The sequence below is a fragment of the Arvicola amphibius genome, chromosome 1, assembly GCF_903992535.2.
Source record: "Arvicola amphibius chromosome 1, mArvAmp1.2, whole genome shotgun sequence".
NCBI classification, from domain to species: Eukaryota; Metazoa; Chordata; class Mammalia; order Rodentia; family Cricetidae; genus Arvicola; species Arvicola amphibius.
The window spans coordinates 127,115,274-127,136,113 of NC_052047.1; positions in this window are offsets into that span (position 1 = coordinate 127,115,274).

A 20,840-nucleotide genomic window follows, 5' to 3' on the forward strand; every position below is an offset into this window, starting at 1 on the left:
GAGAGGGTGTAAAGGTGGGTGAAATTTTGTTCCCCAGTAACTCCCCTCAAAATCATTAAATCTTAATCTTCATTTATAATAGGATCCATGCTAGACAGCTCACCTGGCACACAAGAGGTGCTGGGTTTGTTCACCACCACAAGATAGGGACAGGTCAAGTAAATAAATGAACTGATTAATAAAAAACACTGAATGGAAATAGTGTGACTAATTAGTAAACTAAACTCTGAACTTTGCTCAAAGCCAGACCCAATCTATGATGTCAGGATATAGCAGGTCATGCATTCCTTCCTGTTGTCTATAAGCCACTAGAGGCACACCCCTAGCTGGTTCCCTCCCCTGAGGATGTCCAACTGCCAGGTTCCATCCACAAGGGATGTACTCTGCGCCTGCCCTACAGAGTAAAATGCCCAAGCTCTGGACTTGAAATCCCATTAATGCCTACCCTGGAAAGCTTCACCCTGAAAAGTTCCATGCTCCTCCCCAAGAAACTCTATATAAAGCCCATCTTCTGCTCAGTTCTCTGTTGTTTCTCACCCAAGCAGAGACAGCTCCTTGTTTTTTCCCTCCCAATAAATCTCTTGGGTGAGGTTTTTTGTTCTGTGTTACTTTATAATATTCCTTGGCTCCCAACAACCAGGATACTTTTCCGTCTGAGCTGTAATACATTGTCACCTCAACTGTGCTTCCTCCTAAAGGACTGAGTGAATTATTCTCTGTCCACGCTAATTCACAGTGATCCAAGCCCAGTGCCCAGGCCCAGCGGACATTGCTGCAAGGGCAGAGAGTTCTCAGTGACAGTGCTCTGAGACTAGAGTCACCCTGTCCCTGAACAAGGTACAGTGGAATGGCCAAAGACACCTGAGACACCTCATATTGACATCTGGTCTTTGCTTAAACTCACACTACCAGGCCAGTGTACCAGAAGACACATGTGCTCACGTGTACAAACACTCAGATCTTTGTATAATCTCAATATGGATAAATAATACGAAGAGTTAGGTAGATGGTTGCCATGGGGTTTGATGTTTAGTCCTTACCTGCAGGTACACTGTGGAGAACTCATGGCCACAAAAGCAAGACAGCTGCTGTGAAGTAGCAAAGTTAGCAGGTCCACAAAATAGGATCTGTGAAGCATCTACCTCCTACCTTGGACACTATGGATTGCCAGCGCCGACACTTGTCCCCGCATTAGGACACAACAGCAGAGCTTCATCCTTCACCAGTCTGGAGCTTAGAGGCTTTTCACATTTTACAGGTTAGGTGTAGTCATCCTGTAGCTTCTTTCTCTGTTGAATTGTGGGTATCAAATCCATGTATCCTTGCATGCCTGGCTCCTCTACACACATCCTGCTGCCACCATATCTTCTTATAGGCACTGTCCTGTTTGAGAAAGAACACTTCAGTGACATCACGGTGACTCACAGCCTCTAATACTCCGTACTGTATACATCACACGGAAATTAAATTAGATCATCATCCCAGGAATGAGGGGTCATAACTGACCACCACACAGCCCCAGCCTCCCTACACAATTGCTCCTGCCAACCCCAGTGGAGGCTGTGCTCCCTCAAGCCTAGTCCACAGCTTTCACTATGGCAACGGCCCTTTCTGTGACATCATAGACTCCTCACCTCACTCTGAGTATCTTTAAAGGGGTCCAGCCTTTTCATGCCCCTCCCTTTGCTTTCCATTTCATTTTTAGGGCCCTCAGAGAACACTCACAGGTGTAGCCCAAGTCTTTCTCAGGCATACTTAACTAAAATCCACCTCCCACCCAGTCTTTTTCACAGTATCCCCTCCAGCTATGGGAGCGGGAAGACAGCCAGGGATGCTCCTTCCTCAGCTCCAGGGTAAGAAGCTCACACACTACCCAGTCACTTCAGATGCTAGTTTTTCCAGCAAGGATCCCTTGTTGAGATGTAGTTTTGAGGATGCCATTTACTGCATCTGGGGTTGGGGTACAGAGGAGATTGCAAACTTTCCATCATTAGAGTTCAGTTTCGAGTTCTGATGTGTCTCCATGAAGAGTCCTAGCCCCATATAGAAGATGCCTAAATTTTAAGCCCTAGATCCTTTAGAAAGAATCAGTAGGTACCATGGAGCATATACAGACAATATTTGGATAGACTGAAATAACTGATCTCTACATGTGAGGTTCCCAAAATCATTAGGGAACGTCTATCTTCCCTGTCTTATCCCAGCCTCCTCTCATGAGCCTGTGTGTAACATGAGAATCAACCATGGTTTCCCACACCGTTCTCAGCACAGTGCCCCAGCCATGTGAGAACTTATGCACAAAATGTTCTGGTTCTGTTAGCAAGTGTATGAGCATATACCCAGCAAACCAATCTCAAAAAATTTTGTAGACGTTGATAGAGGAAACCATCGGACATCAACAAATGTCCATGAACTTTCACACACACGGACATGGACCTGCAGTCAGGAGCAAACACATGAAAACCCATACAATTCACACCCCCAATATACATATATATATATATGTATGTATGTATGTATGTATATGTATATGTATTACAGAATTAGAGGGCAATTCTGTAAAGGTATTTCCTGTGACAGTGGTGTTGGCAGGGGAGCCGTCTAGTGGCGAACCTCTGAGTACAGATATAAAGATTGCTTCTGCCAGGGACTGAGCTCTGAAGAGAAGCTCAGACATCAGCACCCAGGATGTATTGCCCACCACGCTGGTCAAGCTACAAGTGATAATCATGTACAGACATGGAAAGAGCCATGGTTCTTCCTTCCCTGTCGGGAGGCTGGAGTCCTTGTCCAGGTAAACTGTGTGGCTTTCTCCTAAAGTCTTTCTCCACCATAAACAGAGGGTTTCTGCTTATTATGTTCTTGGCTTTTAATCCTAGCATCCAGGAGGCAGAGGCAGGAGGATCTCTGTGAGTCTGAAGCCAGCCTAGTCTACAGAGTGAGTTCCAGGACAACCAAGTCTGTTACACAGAAAAAAAACCTGTCTTAAAAATAATTGCAGGTCCCACTTCTGATCCCTGCTATCTCCGGTTCTTTTTTAGGATGAGTTACCCTGGATGAATGAACATCAGGTACTGCTCAATACCACAGTCTCCCCACTTAAAGTCCTAAGCAGTAAGTATGTCACAGTTTCTCAGTCACCCTATTTAATTTTCCAACCAAAATATACCTCACAGTGCACATCACTCAGGTCATGAATTCTGGTTTGTTTCCAAGACTCAAAGCAGCATACACCTATGAAACACATGGTCTTGCTTTGAATGTGAGCTCCTGCCAGTGGCCTCTGAGTGGCACTCAGGCAAAGACCACAGCTGTTACTATGTCAGGCTTTCATCATGCAGGGCCATAGAGCCCTCCCTTCACTTTATCCTCAGAATCTCAGAGTATCCATTCCTTGTTACCGCAAAGCCTGACCCATTCTTATTCTCTGCCTATGACTTTTCAAGCATCCAAAAAAACATTTGGTTTTGGAGGTATAGCTCAAGCTTTTCCCAGCAGCACTTCCCTGGGATCCAGTTCATATCTTGTTGCTACCAGACTACATATTCTCATAGGTACCTAAGCTTTGAGAAGAGGGAGGCATGTGACCATGCTACACCCCAGCTCAAATGTCTGAGCCTCACATTCTGCCTCATCTTCACAGCCACACTGGTTCCATTGGTGTCAGTAAGAAGGCAAGATGCTACCATCTTCCCTTTGAAGTCTGGGTGTAAAAGTAACAAAAACCTTATTTCCCATTCTGTTCTTTGTGGGCCATTAACATGCTAACTTGCGTTGGGTTGTGGATTCATGCAGCGATCTTCTTGCAAAGACTTTCTTGGCATGACAGGTGGACTAGATTTTAGAGTGACCAATGTAAAAATACAGAGAGAAACAGTGAATCATAAATAACCCAATAAGTGTGTGAATAAATGATTAAGTATATAAAGTATGGAGGTATCCTAAATAGTAGCCTTTACAAGGAAAGCCCAGGTACAAGATTCACAGACTCGTGGTAAACCTGCCCTTACCAGTCCTGTTCTCAGTTGTGCCTGGCCCTGAATGACTCGATGAGCAAATGAGTGTCCCCGCTGTGTGAAAATAGGCTAAGCCCTCTGCACCCATGATTGGAAGTTCATGACGTGGTTGGGTGACTTTTTTTTCTCATGGTTTATTTTTTTTTATATTTAAAAATTTCCATCTCCTTCCCTCCTCCTCCCCCCTCCCTCCGCTCCTCCTCCCCCTTCCCTCCCCTCCTTCTCCCCATTCCCTCCCCTTCCCTCCACCCATACCTCCCCTCCCTCCCTCTCAAGGCCAAGGAGCCATCAGGGTTCCCCACTCTATGCTAAGTCCAAGGTCCTCCCAACTCCCCCCAGGTCCAGGAAGGTGATCAACCAAGCTGAGAAGGCTCCCACAGAGCCCATCCATGCAGAAGAATCAGAGCCCAGCGCCATTGTCCTTTGCTTCTCAGTCAGCCCCCGCTGTTGGCCACATTCAGAGAGACGGGTTTGGTCGCATGATCCATCAGTCCCATTCCAACTGGAGTTGGTGATCTCCCTTTAGTTCTGTCCCACCGTCTCCATGAGTGAACGCACCCCTCACGTTCCTGACTTTCTCCCTCATGTTCTCTCTCCTTCTGCTCCTCATCAGGACCTTGGGAGCTCAGTCCAGTGCTCCAATGTGGGGCTCAGTCACCTTCCCCATCTGTCGCCAGCTGGAGGTTCCCTCACGGTCCTGACTTTCTTTCTCATGTTCTCTCTCCTTCTGCTCCTCATCAGGACCTTGGGAGCTCAGTCCGGTGCTCCAATGTGGGGCTCTGTCATTTTCTTCATCTATCGTCAGGTGGAGGTTCTATGGTGATATGCAAGAAATTCATCAGTATGGCTATAGGAACTGGCCTTTTCAGGCTCCCTCTCCTCAGCTGCCCAAGGAACTAACTGGGGGCGTCTCCCTGGAAACCTGGGAACCCCTCTAGGGTCAAGTCTCTTGACAACCCTCAGGTAGCTCCTTAAATTCAGATATATGCTTCCCTGCTCCCATATCCACCCTTCCTATATCCCAAGCACCCCATTCCTCCGAGCTCCCCCCATTCTCCCCTTCACACTTTTCTCTCCCCATCTTCCCTTGGCCCAGTCTCGCCCAACCCTCAAGTTCCCAATTTTGCCTGGCGATCGTGTCTACTTCCAATATCCAGGAGGATTACTATATCTTTTTTGGGGAGTTTACCTTCTTATTATCTTCTCAAGGATCCCAAATTTATAGGCTCAATGTCCTTTAATTATGGCTAGAAACCGATTATGAGTGAGTACATCCCATGTTCATCTTTTTGGGTCTGGGTTACCTCACTCAGAATAGTGTTTTCTATTTCCATCCATTTGCCTGCAAAATTCAAGATGTTATTGTTTTTTACCGCTGAGTAGTATTCTAGCATGTATATATTCCACAGTTTCTTCATCCATTCTTCCACTGAAGGGCATCTAGGTTGTTTCCAGGATCTGGCTATTACAAATAATGCTGCTATGAACATAGATGAGCATATGCTTTTGTTGTATGATTGGGCATCTCTTGGGTAGATTCCCAATAGTGGAATTGCTGGGTCCTGGGGTAGGTTGATCCCGAATTTCCTGAGAAACCGCCACACTGCTTTCCAAAGTGGTTGCACAAGTGTGCATTCGGTTGGGTGACTTTCTAAGCCATGTGCTGACATGGGAGTCTCTGTCAAGTATATGGTTCACCTGTGCTGGACCCACATTCACTCTACAGTGTTTCTTATGAATGTATCATAGAGCAGAAACATGACTGTGGTGCAATGAATAAGAACAGCCCCCATAGGCTCACATGAATGATTATTCAGCAGAAAGTGGCACTATTAGAAAGGATTAGAAAGATTAAGAGGTTTGGATTGTTGGAGGAACTGTGTCACAGCGGTGGGTTTTGAGGTTTCAAAAGTCTATGAGTCTCTCTTTCTTTGCTTAAAGATCAGAATGTAGATCTCATCAACTACTCCAATGCTATGCATGCCAACATGATGATTATGGCTATGAAACTAATGCTCCCAGTTGAGCATATCACTAACTTTATTCCGCTAAATGTGTTGAGTATCTAACTACCTTCTAAACTTGCATTTCTGTACTCATAGGTTAGTACAGCTCTCAGGCCACATCAGAGAGGTTTCTTTGTGCAGACACTCAACATAGCAAATCAGAGCTTTGAAAGTGCAAAGAATACATGTGTTAATGTTATTATATCACACACACACCCTAAGAACTAGTGATCAATCTGGAAGAGGAGGTTGGAAAGTTTTTAAGAGCCAGAGATAAGGTAGAACTGGAGTGAAAAATGATATCTTTTAGACATGACAAGAGTGTTGCACATATGAATTCACAATATCAAATTAGGCAATACTTTATCATGAAAGGGAATGGGGCTCAGTAGTCCCCATCCCTAATTGAGAAGGTCTTGACAGTTGCTGGCATCTAGAGGATGAAGGGTCAGGATTACCTAAGCTTAGGGTATTAGCCCCTGGTTTATTGATACAAAAAATGGATGGTCTGACACCCATGAAAATATAGGCATCAAATTTAGCCTGTGTGATGCGGGGGGAAGGGAAGGTTTCAGAATTGATCAGAAAGAGTTGGAATATAGGGCTCAAATAGTCAAAAGAAATTGTAGCAATGTATGATCTCTTCAGAAAATTATACAACTAACAATAAACTCGGAAAGTTCATTGTTAATACTATTAACAATTTTATGAAATTTTTAATGTTTTAAAAGGTATGTGTGATCACAAGTTGGGAAAACAGGTGAGTGACTGGTGTCTCAACTGGACTGCCCCAAAGTCGAAACCCTAACTAAACTCCAAGGTACATCCCATGCCCCTCCCACTGCCATCCCAGGAACCAGCAAGGCAGTTGGACTCTGCCCCCACTTCTAGTATAACCTCACTGCTCTGGTGTAGTTCCCAGTAGCCTATAAGCAGGTGAGTGACCTGCCTCCAAGCCAGGTTCCCACCCCCACCACCCACTAGACTCTGTTCCTCCAAGACCCACTCTGTTGCTCAACCCCTCACACCTGAACATACTCTCTGTGGTTAGCCTTCTTCCTCAACCCCAGGAGACTACACAGGCACAGGTGCTAACCACAACAGTTGGATGAACAGGTACAGGCACAGTCATGCCAGTTGGAGAAAAGAAAAGTAAACACCTATGTGATAATACATTCAACAATCAAAAGAGCAATATAAGACCACCAAAACACAGTGATACTAGGATAGCAAGACTTGAAATATTCCAGTTCAGCTGAAACATAAGAAAACAAACTTTAAAATTGCTTTATAAAGATGATAGAGGCTCTTAAAGAGAAAATGAAAAATTCCCTTAGAGAAGTTGAGAAAACACAAGCAAAAAATGGAAGAAATCAATAAATCCCTTAAAGAAAGCAAAGAAAGCCAAGAAAAAGCAACCAAACAGCTAAAGGAAACAATTCAAGACTTGAAAACTGAAATAAAAACAATTTGAAAAAAAAACAAACCAAAGGAATTCTGGAAATGGAAATCTGAGGAAGTGAATAGGAACTATAAATGCTAGCATTGCTGACAGAATACAAGAGGTAGAAGAAAGAATCTCAGTCATTGAGGATACAGTAGAGGAAGAAATTCATCAGTCAAATAAATGTTAAATCCAGTAAATTTCTAACACAAAACAGCCAGGAAATTTGGGACACCATGAAAGACCAAACCTAAGAATAATAGGGATAGAAGAAGGAGAAGAAAGCCAGCTCAAAGGCACAGAAAACATATTTCATGAAATCATAGAAGAAAACTTTCCCAATCTAAAGAAAGACATACCTATAAAGGCACAAAAAAAGCTTACAGAACACCAAATAGGCTTGACCCACCCCCAAAAATAATCCCCTCACAACATATTAATCAAAACACTAAACATACAGAATAAAGAAAGAATTTTAAGAGCTACAAAGGAAAAATGCCAAGAAACACATATAGGTAGACCTATCAGAATTACACCTGACTTCTCAGTGGAGACTCTAAAGGCATGAAGGTCCTGGACTGATATTTTACAGAGACTAGGAAACTATAAATGCCAGCCAAAACTACTATACACTGCAAAATTTTCAATCAGCATGGACAAAGAAAACAAGCTATTTCATGACTAAACCACATTTAAACAATACCTATCCACAAATTCAGAACTATAGGAAATACTAGAAGGAAAACTCCAACCCAATGAATTCAGTTACAGCCATGACAACAAAGGCAATAGATAATCTTACAACTGCAAAACCCAAAGAAGGGAAACATGCACACTACTACCAGCACAATCAAAACCGAAAAATAACAGGAATTAACAATTGCTGGTCAATAACATCTCTTAATACCAATGGATTCATTTCTCCAGTAAAAAAAAAAATAGGTTAACAGAATGGGTATGAAAACAGGATCCACACCTCAACTTCAAAGATAGGCATTACCTCAGAGTGAAGGGTTGAGAAAAGATTTTCCAATCAAATGGACCTAAGAAGCAATATGCTGTAGCTATCCTATTATCTAACAAAATAAACTTCAAACTAAAATTAATCAAAGAGATAGGGAAGGACATTTCATATTCATCAAACGAAAAGCCCATCAAGATGAAGTCTCAATTCTGAACGTCTATGCCCCAAATACAAGGACACCCACACTTGTAAAAAAATTACTAAAAATTCTCACATCATACCCAACACATTAATATTAGGACTTCAATACTGCACTGGACAGGGCTGCCAGACAGAAACTTAACAGAAAAACAAGGGAACTAACAAATGTTATGACTCAAATGGACTTAATAGACATCTACAGAACACTTCACCCAAATGCAAAAGAATATACATTCTTCTCAGTATATCATGATACTTTCACTAAAATTGACCACACATTCAGTCATAAAGCAAGTCTCAACATACACACACACACACACACAAGAAGAGTAAATGGCAGGAAATAGATAAACTAAGGGCTGAAATCAATAAAACTGAAACAAAGAAAATAATACAAAGAATCAATGAAACAAAAGAGTTGGTTCTTTGAGATAATCAACAAGATATACAAACCTTTATCCAAACTAACCAAAGGGCAGAAAGAGAATATCCAAATTAACAAAATCAGAAATGAAAAGGGGGACATAATGATAGACTCCAAGAAAATCCCAGAATCATTAGGTCATACTTCAAATCCTGTATGCCACAAAATTGGAAAATCTAAAAGAAATGGACAACTTTCTTGATAGGTTCCACTTGTCAAAATTAAATCAAGATTAGATAAACAATTTTAAAAAACCTGTAACCCCTAGGAAATAGGAACAGTCATTAAAAGCTTCCCAACCAAAAAAAAAAAAAATTAAGCCCAGGGCCACATGGTTTCTGTGCATAATTCTATCAGTATTTCAAACATCTAATGCCAATATTCCTCAAATTGTTCTACACAATAGAAATAGAAGGAATACTGCCAAATTCTTTCTGTGAGGCCATAGTTATCCTGATACCCAAACCAAATGAAGATGCAACAAAGAAAGAAAATTACAGACCAATCTCCCTCATGAACATTGATGCAAAAATAATAAAATAGTGGCAAAATGAATCCAAGAACACATCAAAAAGTTACCCACCATAATCAAGGAGGCTTCATCCCAGAGATGCACGGATGGTTCAATGTACAAAAATCTGTCAGTGTAATCCACCATATAAACAAACTGAAATAAAAACACATGATCATCTCATTAGCTTCTGAAAAAGTCTTTGACACTGTAAAGATTTATTATTCATAATTGATTTAATAAAATGCTGTTTGGCCAGTAGCCAAGCAGGAAGTATAGGTGGGGGCAAGCAGACTAGGAGAATTCTGGGAAGAAGAAAGGCAGAGATGCAGTCACCATCCAGTCACTTCCAGAGGAAGCAAGATGAGAATGCCTTACTAAGAAAAGGTACAAAGACACAGGACTAAACATAGATAACAATTATGTGTTGATTTAAGTTGCAAGAGCGTGTTAATAATAAGCCTGAACTAAGAGGCCAAACAGTTTATAATTAATAAAAATCTCTGAGAGATTGACCTGGGCCCACTTTTCTTCTTGGTTTGGGCCTGGTTTATTCATCATCTGGTATTGACACATGCCTTTTTCAGTTCAGGTTTGGCTGGGGTACACTTTTAGTGTTAGTTTGGGCCCAGGCATCATTGAGTAAGGGTTACAGCTAATTTAACTTTAGACTTTATTCCCTGGCTTCATTAGGCCCAGTCTTAAACCCTGGTATATTCCTCCTCTTGGTGTCTTTTGGTTCACGGTTAGTCCTGGTGTACTTTCACTTCACGCTGTTAGCATGGCCTTCTTCAGGTTTGCCCTGGACTACTTTTTAGTGGATAGAGGTCAATTCTTACTGTCCTCTTAAATCTCAAATACACTCGGGAGAACACTGATTTGTCCGCAGAGTATAGTGCCCACACAGACATGGAAGCACACAGTACAAATAACATAGATTATACATCACACAAGTAGAAAGATGGAATAGGTAGGAGAGGAACGTGGTTGGGAAAGTTTTCTTGGCACAGCTAACTGTGGAGAGGCCCCATGTACTCATGTGGAAAGATGGTTGCATCTAAGTAGAGAAATCCAAAGAGTTCCGACAAGGCATCCTGCAGCATTTCCTCCCTTCTGTAGTCTGACTCCATGAAGAAATATCACAGGTGGTTAATGGAAAAGCAGCAGCTGATGTGCCATGGGTCTAAAGCCATGGTTGTTAACCTTCTTAATATCATAACCCTTTAATACAGTTCCTCATGTTGTCGTGACTCCCAACCCAGAAAATTATTTACTTTTAATTTTGCTACTGTTATGAATCATATTGTAAAGATTTGATATACAGGATATCTGATATGTGACCCTTTTGAAAGGGTCTGTCAACACTCAACACTCAAAGGGTTCCTAAACCATAGGTTGAGAGCCACTGGTCAAGAGGCTATCTTGCTAAGGCAGTGGCAGGCTGTGCAGATCTTCTCACAAAGCCTTTCCCCCCAGTGTGGGTATGGAGTCCTCTCCCCCTACAAAACACATGGTCATGCACTGTGGTGGTGTTCCTCTAATCTATGCCACATCATAGCTTCTCAGGTTTTTACCATAATGTGCTTAGAAAACCCCTCAAACTCTGAATTGTGCCATAGTGACCCTTTTACAAAAGACCCCGGCCAAGTATACTCACTGATATGAGATCAGGTCTTCAACAGAGAATTTCTTTACTGACTTACCTGAAGGCATCCTTCTTGTTTCATTCTGGTTTTGAATCACAGTCCACTAAAATACACTGTGCTGCCAACAGGTCAAAGACACACCCATAAACATGACCAAACCCCTTATGTGAGGTCACAGAGGGCAGGCCTCACTCTGTTCAGAGAATTTTAAACATTGTGTAGACACTCATGTGTCTTTTGGACTGGTCCTTGGAGCAAGTACCCAAAGTAAGGGTTCCCTTTCTGGGGAACATCATTTTACCCAGTTCAACTCCTTCACCCAGGGAACGTCATCTCTGAGAAGAAGAAGATCAGAAAGGGTGAGGCATACTCAGACCAAATGTGGTCTATCATTTTTGTTATCAGCAAGATGCTCTTGTCATGAGACTTAGTGTGCTGTGTGCAGAACTGATTGAAAATCTGGGCCTCCAACCTTTCCCCTTAATCATTAAACACAACCTTAAGTGTGGTTGCCCAGACAGTGGGAATCCGTGAAGCTGGCCCCACATTGCTGTAGATGATTTCTGATAACGTTGCTCACTAGAGAGCAGCATAGCATAGACCTCATGCTGTCCAAGTTAGGAAACTGGAGTCCTGGCACACGGGCTGGCTCTGCCTCAACTGCTGTCACCTTTTCTAGTAAGAAAAAAGGTGAAAACATCAGACATATACTGTACAATTGAACATGGAATTTTGAGGGGGTATTAGTTACTATTCTGTTGCTCTGACAGAACACCGTGACCAAGACAACTAATAAAAGAAAGTGTTCAACTGGAGTTACAGTTTCAGAAGAACAGAATCCATAATGATGGAGAAAAGGCATTGCAGCAAGATCATCTTGATCCACAATCATGAAGCACAGAGAGAGAACACTGGGAATGGTGTGAATCTTTTGAAACCTCAAAGATTACCCTCCAGTGATACACCTTCTCCAACACAGTCATGTCTACTATTCCTTTCTGAGGTAAAGTATTGAAATATATGAGCCAGTGTAGGACATTCTTATTCAATTCTCTGGCCTCGATATGCTCACAGCCATATCATAATGCAAAATGCATCTATCAAAAGTTACCATAGTCTTTCAGTCACAACATACTTTAAAAGTCCAAAATTCAAAGTCTCTTCATTACATAATTCCAACTTACAATAGCAAAGAACATACATTACCATTTCAAAAGGGATGAGTCAGAGCATAGTAAGGAAATACTGGACCAAAGTAAGACCAAAACTCAGCAGGACAACCCCCAAATCCTGTAGCTCCATGTATGGGGTCAGAGAGCTTAACTGGTTCCACCCTCCCACATTACTGTCTGTAGCATACTTGTTTGTCATGAGGTGGTGCCAGCCATGGTGTACAGCTCTTCTTGACTGGAAACTGGGACCAAACAGCTGGTCTCCATGGAGCTGGGGAGTTCTGTGGAGCCCAAAGCTGAGAACCTTGGAAATGTGAATCAGGCATCTGGGTGGATTAGCTGAGCCCAGAAAGAAGTAGTAGCATCCTAAGTGGGGCTCAGCTGCTGAGTCAGGATACAGTGAGAGAGACCATCTTTGCTCAGGATGTTATCTACCTAGATACACCCACAGCTCCTGGGCAATTAGACTCTAAGACCAGTGTCCATTGTAAGACACCTATTGCTACAGTCAAAGTGAAGTTCTAACAGACAGACAAAACATGCACAATGGCTTAAATACCAAATATAATATATGATTGTTTCTCCTATGTATGAAGTCCAAAATGGACACCATGCACCAGTGGGCCATGCTCCTCTGCATGGTGGTTCAGGGCTCTGATTTCTGACTAGTTGTGCCTTCTGCAGCTTTGCTTTGACTTTGCTTATCTGTTTGGAATGCGAAGTATAGGTGAGTTTTATGGATTGGACCTGGCAGGCTTGAAATATCATTGGTTAAAAATCAGCCTCAAGTCACCTCTTGCATGGAAATTTTTCCGTACCCTGTCTTTTATTTCTTGGGTTCTCATTCCTTTCATAAAAAATTCATGCCGGATAAAGGGTTTTACATACCAAACAGGCCAGAGATTTAGGGGGCCAGCTTAGTGTTTCAAGAATGTTCCACTGCTTTTTCAAATTTTTACTACAATCACTCTGAAAGAAATCCCTATTGCTTGATATTAACAAATGTAGCCATTGAAGCAGATGCACATATCCGAAAACACCAGGAGAATTAATTACCTGCAGTTACATTCGTCTCATCCTTTCTCTTCCTGGGCAGTCTGTGAAGTTGAATGATTTTCTCCCACTCAGTCACTGAGCTGCGAGCCTTGTATTGTGCAACAGGGCCCGCCAGGCAGTAAGATGACAAGAAGATGTCATGATGGAATCCCCTCGGCACAGCCCTCTGGCTGGATGTGTCGGGAAATGAGAATCGTCCTCTAATTTAACTACAGCAAGTCTGAGGCGATTCCTGCAGGCATGATAGTTAGAAAAATGGCATCTCACGTGTGGCCGGAACCCCTGCTTTACAGAAGAACCCGCTGGCTTCCACCAGGGAGATAATCTGAAATTACAATAACACTCTTTCTAATTTTGTGCGCTTATTACATGGCAAGCATTGCCTTTAGCACTGTGTGGCACTGCGGTACAGAAACTCAGCTAATGCCTGATGGTCTCATCACCTTTACACAAAGAAGGAGGAGATGGACGAATACAGAGCTAATGTAACTTCCTCTAGGAAGGGCTGGAGCCCTAGGCATCTGAAGTCTGGAAACCTCGAATCAGTTATAGGCACTGTTATTTGGGGCAAAAAAAAAAAATCCCTGGATTAAGAGACTATCCGAAATGTAATCCAAATTCTACCACAAATAAATTGGGATTTTTTTTTGGTTTGTTTGTTTACTTCAGGGGTACTATGGACCAAACCCATAACTTTACCCACACTAGGTAAGCACACAGGCAAGACTGTGTCACTGAGCAACAAGCCTGCCAGTGGGTTTTTAAGACAGGGTTTCACCATGCAACACAGGCTGTTCTCAAGCTTATGAAACTGCTTGAGTGCTGGATTCCCAAATACTCATTGTCAGCCCAGTGAGCAAGCGATTTTAACACAGAGAAAACTGTTACATTTCTTTTCAAAAGAGCATTCCTGTCCTTGGTGTGGTAAGGCATTTGTTTATGGTATGGTATTCAGGCCCTCCCTTTCCACACTGGCACTGAGTTTGGTCAAATGACATATTATGACCAACAAGATAATAACAGAGGTGAAGGTGCACAACAGGACTTGTCTTACTTTGCTATTTTTGAGTACCCACGGCTGCCACCTTCATGAGTCAAGACAAGCTTGCTAGACAATGATGTGTGTCATCATAGCACAGTTCACTTCGAGCCAGTCTCATGCCATGTGGATGAAGTGCCCAGCCAGCCCAGACCAGAAGAACCAACATGCCAATCCACAAAGCCAAGGACAATAGATACTGTGTAAATCCACTGAAGGTTATGTTTTATTAAGCAACAAAAGCTATCTGGTATAACCAGGTAAGATTAGTTTCCTAATCCTGAGGCTGCTTTGGTTCCAGTCATCTCTTATGTATACCAGGGTCTAAAAATAAGGCAAATAAGAGCATATCTTGATGATGTGCCCTGGAAACAGTATTTGCTTACTAATAACAGTTCTTTGGCTCGTTTTCTGTTTGTCAAAATCTGGGTTGGTAACTGTCCTTGTTCTAGGAAGGTATGCATACAGAAGAGCAAAATACGTGCTCTGCCATTTGTAATGGTGGATGCTGGGAGATGCCCACTGCCAATTGTATATGCAGCATGCCCATAGGTAGGGGAATTGCTTTCTGCTAATGACCATATGTGGGTGATAGCCACATGGAAGGGAAGAATCAAGCTGCAGAACCCAGAGTTCTAAGAGGGTCTATGAAGGGATGATCTGACTGAAAAGACTGCTTGCCTCAAACTAGGTAAGATGGACAGATAGACAAGTTTAAGTGATATCAGATAGGTAAATGGAGGAGAGAGTGGCGGATAACTGGCTGGATACCAGCCACAGGCTTTGTCAGTCTTCCCTCTAGCCTAAGCACCCTGGGCTCCCACCAGACCTTCCAGGCACTGCAGAGACTTGTCTCCAGTTCATATCCAGTTCATCAGCACACTCCTATAGGTTTGCACATGGGTGAGAAATGAGCACCGTTCCAGGTCTTCTAGCAACGCTTGTCCTTTGGATACGTCACATATTTCATCTCTAAGATGGAAGAGATATTGGAGGCTGAATGGTGAAGTCTGGATCCATGGAGGCATGGAGGCTGAAGGCTGAAGTCTGGATCCACGGAGGCTGAAGCCTGGATTCATAGAGTCTGAAGACTGGATCCATGAATTCTGAAGGTTGAAGTCTGGAACAATGGAGGCTGAAGCCTGAATCCATGGAGGTTGAAGGCCAAAGCCTGGATCTATGGAGTCTGAAGATTGAAGTCTGGATCCATGGATCTGAAGTCTAGATTCGTGGAGTCTGAATTCTGGATTCATGGAGGCTGAAGCCTGAATCAATGGAGTCTGAAGACTGGAACCATGAAGGCTGAAGTCTGGATCCATGAAGTCTGATATGGATACATGGAATCTGAAGCCTGGATACATGGAGTCTGAAGACTGGATTCATGGAGTCTGGAACCTGGATCCATGGAGTCTAAAACCTGGATCCATCGAGTCTGAAGGCTGAAGTCTCTGCTCCTTTGCACCTGGTGTTCTCAGCATACAGTTTCTACTCTTCTTGCCCATGTCTTAAATACCTGTTCATCCTTCCAGACTCACTTCATGCCCCCCAGCCTTATAAGTTTTTAACCACCCTCTCTTTGAACTTGAAGCTCTTAGAGTGTCTTTATTCTCTTTGGCCAGAAGGTGATAGCCAGAGACAGGGTAATTGGGGGTTAAAAGGAAGTGAAGTTTTTTCCACTGATTACAAACCTTGCAACTTGACCCTGGACAGATGATTTAACTTTTCAGAGATGTTATTTGCACAGTCCTAAAATAAGATAATGACAGCAACATCTGAAATTAAATAAAAATGCACAAAAGTTCTTTGTGTCATATTTTGTTAAATAACAGCTACACATTTTATTGATAATGACCTTGAAAAACTTAATTTTTCTTTCTGTAGAAATAGGAGTCATGATTTTTAGGAAAGAAGGAATTACAAGTTACCCAAATGCATGCTCTAGAAAAATTGCTCATCCTGTGATTTAAGTGTTTTATATAAATATTGGAGGAGGAATAGATGGGTCAATGAGTGTGTGGATAGATAGGTCAATGGGTGTGTGGATAGGTCAATGGATGTGGGGATGGGTAGATGGGGAGGTATGTAAGTTGGCAGACAGATTAATTTATGAATGTATTTATGGCTGGGATGGATGTGCAGATAGGAGGACAGATCAATGGACATGTAGATGATTGGGTATGTGCAAAAATGGATGGATGGATGGATGGATGGATGGATGGATGGATGGATGGATGGATGGATGGATGGACATGTGGATTGGTGGGTAAATCAGTAAAAAGTAGCCAGATGAATTTACAGATTGATGGGTGGATCTATGGATGAATGACTTGATCCATCAAGCTCAGTGGACATGGGTTATTTGGTTTTTCTTCATTTTCCCCTCAATATTCTACAGTTTCCAATACTTTTCCTTTCACATGCATTGCTACATTGACTCCTTTTTAATTTTAAATGAATTTTCATTTGTCAATCATTTTCCAGAAAGCCCATTGTCTGTGTCTAGAAATGGCATTAGCATTTGTATAGTGAAGAAAACACATAGAAATTATGGAAGAGACAGATGGATCCAGCAGAAAGACCAATGGTGAAGCACAGGCTCCAGCTGCACAGAGCAGCCCAAAAGGTGAGTGGTCCAGCCAGCCAGCCAGGCACTCTACCCTCTAAACCCTCAGGACCAGGGAAAACCTCCGGGCCCCTCTTCCACCTGCCTCAGCTTCCCTAGCCAGCCAACAAGCAAGCTTCCTGCAGGCAGTCTGCTCCAACACCCCTAAAATCGATCCGACTGTGTAAACTGCAAGGCCCACTTTGCCCCCAAACCTGCCCATCCCCCATGACCTCAGAGGAACTCTGAAGCACAGACTGCAACTGCACAAAAGGAAACACAAGAGCAGGCCAAGAGAGAGTCCATGGCTCCTGAGACACAGACAGTGACTGACCAAGAACAGCTTCCTAAGACACAGGCAGCAACTGCAAGGATTGGCCCGAGAGGCAAAAACACTGCCAGCACCAATTGGAGGAAGAGGTGGATATCCTCCAATACCAGAATTCATTCAATAACCTATAAAACAACATAGTAACAGCAGAACCCAGTGGTAGTACAACAGGAAGACCTGATCATCCTAACCCAGAAGAAGCAGAAGAAAATGATCTTAAATATAACTTTATGAAGATGATAGAGACCCTTAAAGAGGAAATAAAAAATTCCCTTAAGGAAATAGAGGAAAAGACAAAGAAAAAAATGGAAGAAATCAATAAATCTCTTAAAGAAAACCAAGAAAAAAAAAATCGAACAAGTGAAGCAAACAGTTCAAGAAATAGAGGCAATAAAGAAAACAAACCAAGGGAATTCTGGAAATGAAAACTCTGGGTAAACAAACAAGAACTACAGATGCAACCATAACCAACAGAATAAAAGAGATGAAATAGAGACTCTCAAAAGTTGAAGATACTATAGAGGAAATAGATTCATCAGTCAAAGAAAATGTTAAATCCAACAAATTCTTAACAAAACATCCAAATGATCAAACCTAAGAATAATAAAGAAAAAGAAGGAGAACTCTAGCTCAAAGACACAGAAAATATATTCAACAATATCATAGAAGAAAACTTTCTCAACATAAAGAAGAATATGCCTATGAAGTTACAAGAGGCTTAAATAACACAAAATACATTGGATCAAAAATGTCCCCTTGCCATATAATAATCAAAACACAAAACATACAGAATAAAGAAAGGATATTAAGAGCTGCAAAGGAAAAAGTCAAGTAATATATAAAGGCAGACCTATCAGAATTATACCAACTTCTCAATGAAAACCAGGAAAGCCAGAAGGTCTTGGACAGATGTGCTGCAGACACTATGAGACCACAGATGGCCAGCCTACTATACCCAGCATCAATCACCATCGATGAAGAAAGCAAGTTTATGACAAAACCAGATTTAAACAATACCTATTCACAAACCCAGCCTTACAGAAAGTAAAAGAAGAAAAACTCTAACCCAAGGAAGCTAACTGCACCAAAAAAACCCACAAGCAACAGATAACTTCACACCAGCAAACCCCAAAAAGGGAAACACAAAACACTGCCACCAAAAAATAACTGGAATTAACAATCAACAGTCATTAATATCTTAATTCACCTATAAAAAGACACAGGCTAACAGAACGGATATGAAAGCAGGATCCATCCTTCTACTACATACAAGAAACACACCTAAACCTCAAAGACAGATATTACCTCAGAGTAAAGGATTGGGAAAAGATTTTCTAATCAAATGGATCCAAGAAACAAGTGGGTGTATCTATCCTAATATCTAACAAAATAGACTTCAAACTAAAATCAATCAGAAGAGATGGAGAAGAACACTTCATACTCATCACAGGAAAAATCCATCAAGATGAAGTCTCAATCCTGAACATCTATACCCCAAATAGAAGAGCATCTATATATGTAAAAGAAATATTACTAAAGCATAAATCACACATCAAACCCCACACACTAATAGTAGGAGACTTCAACAACCAGCTTTCCCTAATGGACAGGTCAACCAGACAGAAACTTAAGAGAGAAATAAGAGAACTAACAGATGTCATGACTCAAATGGACTTAACAGACATCTATTGAACATTTCACCCAAACACAAAAGAATATACATTCTTATCAGCACCTCATGGTACCTTCTATAAAATTATCCACATACTTGATAACAAAGCAAACCTCAATATATACAAAAAAAGAATTAGAATAACCACCTGTATCTTAATCTGATCACAATGGTTTAAAGTTAGAATTCAACAACAATACTAATTGAAGAAAGCCTACAAATTTATGGAAAGTGAATCACTCCTGGGTCAAGGAAGAAATAAAGAAATTAAAGACTTCTAGAATTCAATGAAAATGAAGGCACAACATACCCAAACCACAGGACACTAGGAAAGCACTGCTAAGAGGGAAGTTTTTAGCACTAAGTGCCCACATAAAGTAAGTGGAGAAAGCTCATACTAGTGACTTAACAACACACCTGAAAGCTCTAGAACAAAAAGAAGCAGGCTCACCCAGGAGAAGTAGACAACAAGAAATAATCTAATTAAGGGCTGAAATCAATAAAATAGAAACAAAGAAAACAATACAAAGAATCAATGAAACAAAGAGCTGATTCTTTGAGAAAATCAACGAGATAGATAAACGCTTATTGAAACTAATCAAAAGGCTGAGAGAGAGCATCCAAATTAACAAAATCAGAAATGAAAAGGGGGACATAACAAGAGACACTCAGGAAATCCTGAGAATCATTAAGTCATATTATGAAAACCTGTACTAATCCACAAAATTGGAAAACATAAAAAAGAACAATTTTCTGGATAGGTACTACATATCAAAATTAAATCAAGACCAGATGAACAATATAAATAGATTTATAGCCTGCAAGGAAACAGAAGCTGTCATCAAAAGCCTACCCTTCCCCCCAAAAAAGGTCAGGGACCAATGGTTTCAGTGCAGAATTTTACCAGAACTTCAAAGAAGAGCTAATGTCTATACTCCTCAATGTGTTCCACATAATAGAAACAGAAGGAATATTGCCAAACTCTTTCTATGAGGCTACACTTGCCCTGATACCAAAATCACACAAAGACTCAACCATGAAAGAGAATTACAGACCAATCTCACTCATGAAATTTGATGTAAAACTACTCAGTAAAATACTGGCAAACTGAATCCAAGACCACATCAAAAAAAAAATCATCCATCATGATTAAGTTGGCTTTATCCCAGAAATACAGGGATGGTTCAACATGCAAAAATCTATCAATGTAATTCACTACATAAATAAACTGAAAGATAAAAAAACCAAATGATCTTCTCATTAGATGCTGAAAAAGCATTCAACAAAATCCAAAACCTGTTCATGATAAACGTCTTGGAGAGTCCAAGGATAAAAGGAACGTATCTAAACATAATAAAAGCAATATACAGAAAGCTGACAGCCAACATCGAATTAAATTGAGAGAAGTTCAAAGTGATACCACTAAAATTAGGAACAAGACAAGGCTGTCCACTCTCTCCATTTCTATTCAATATAGTTCTTGAAGTTCTAGCTAGAGCAACAAGACAACAAAAGTAGATCAAGGAGAGACAAATTAAAAAGGAAGCAGTCAAGCTTTTATTTGCAAATGATATAATATTATACATAAGTAACCCCAGAAGTTATACCAGTGAACTCCTACAGGTGATAAATACCTTCAGTAATGTTGCAGGATACAAGATCTACTAAAAAAAAATCATTATCCCTCCTATATACAAATGGAAAAGGCTCAGAAAGAAATCAGAGTACATCACCCTTCACAATAGCCACAAATAAC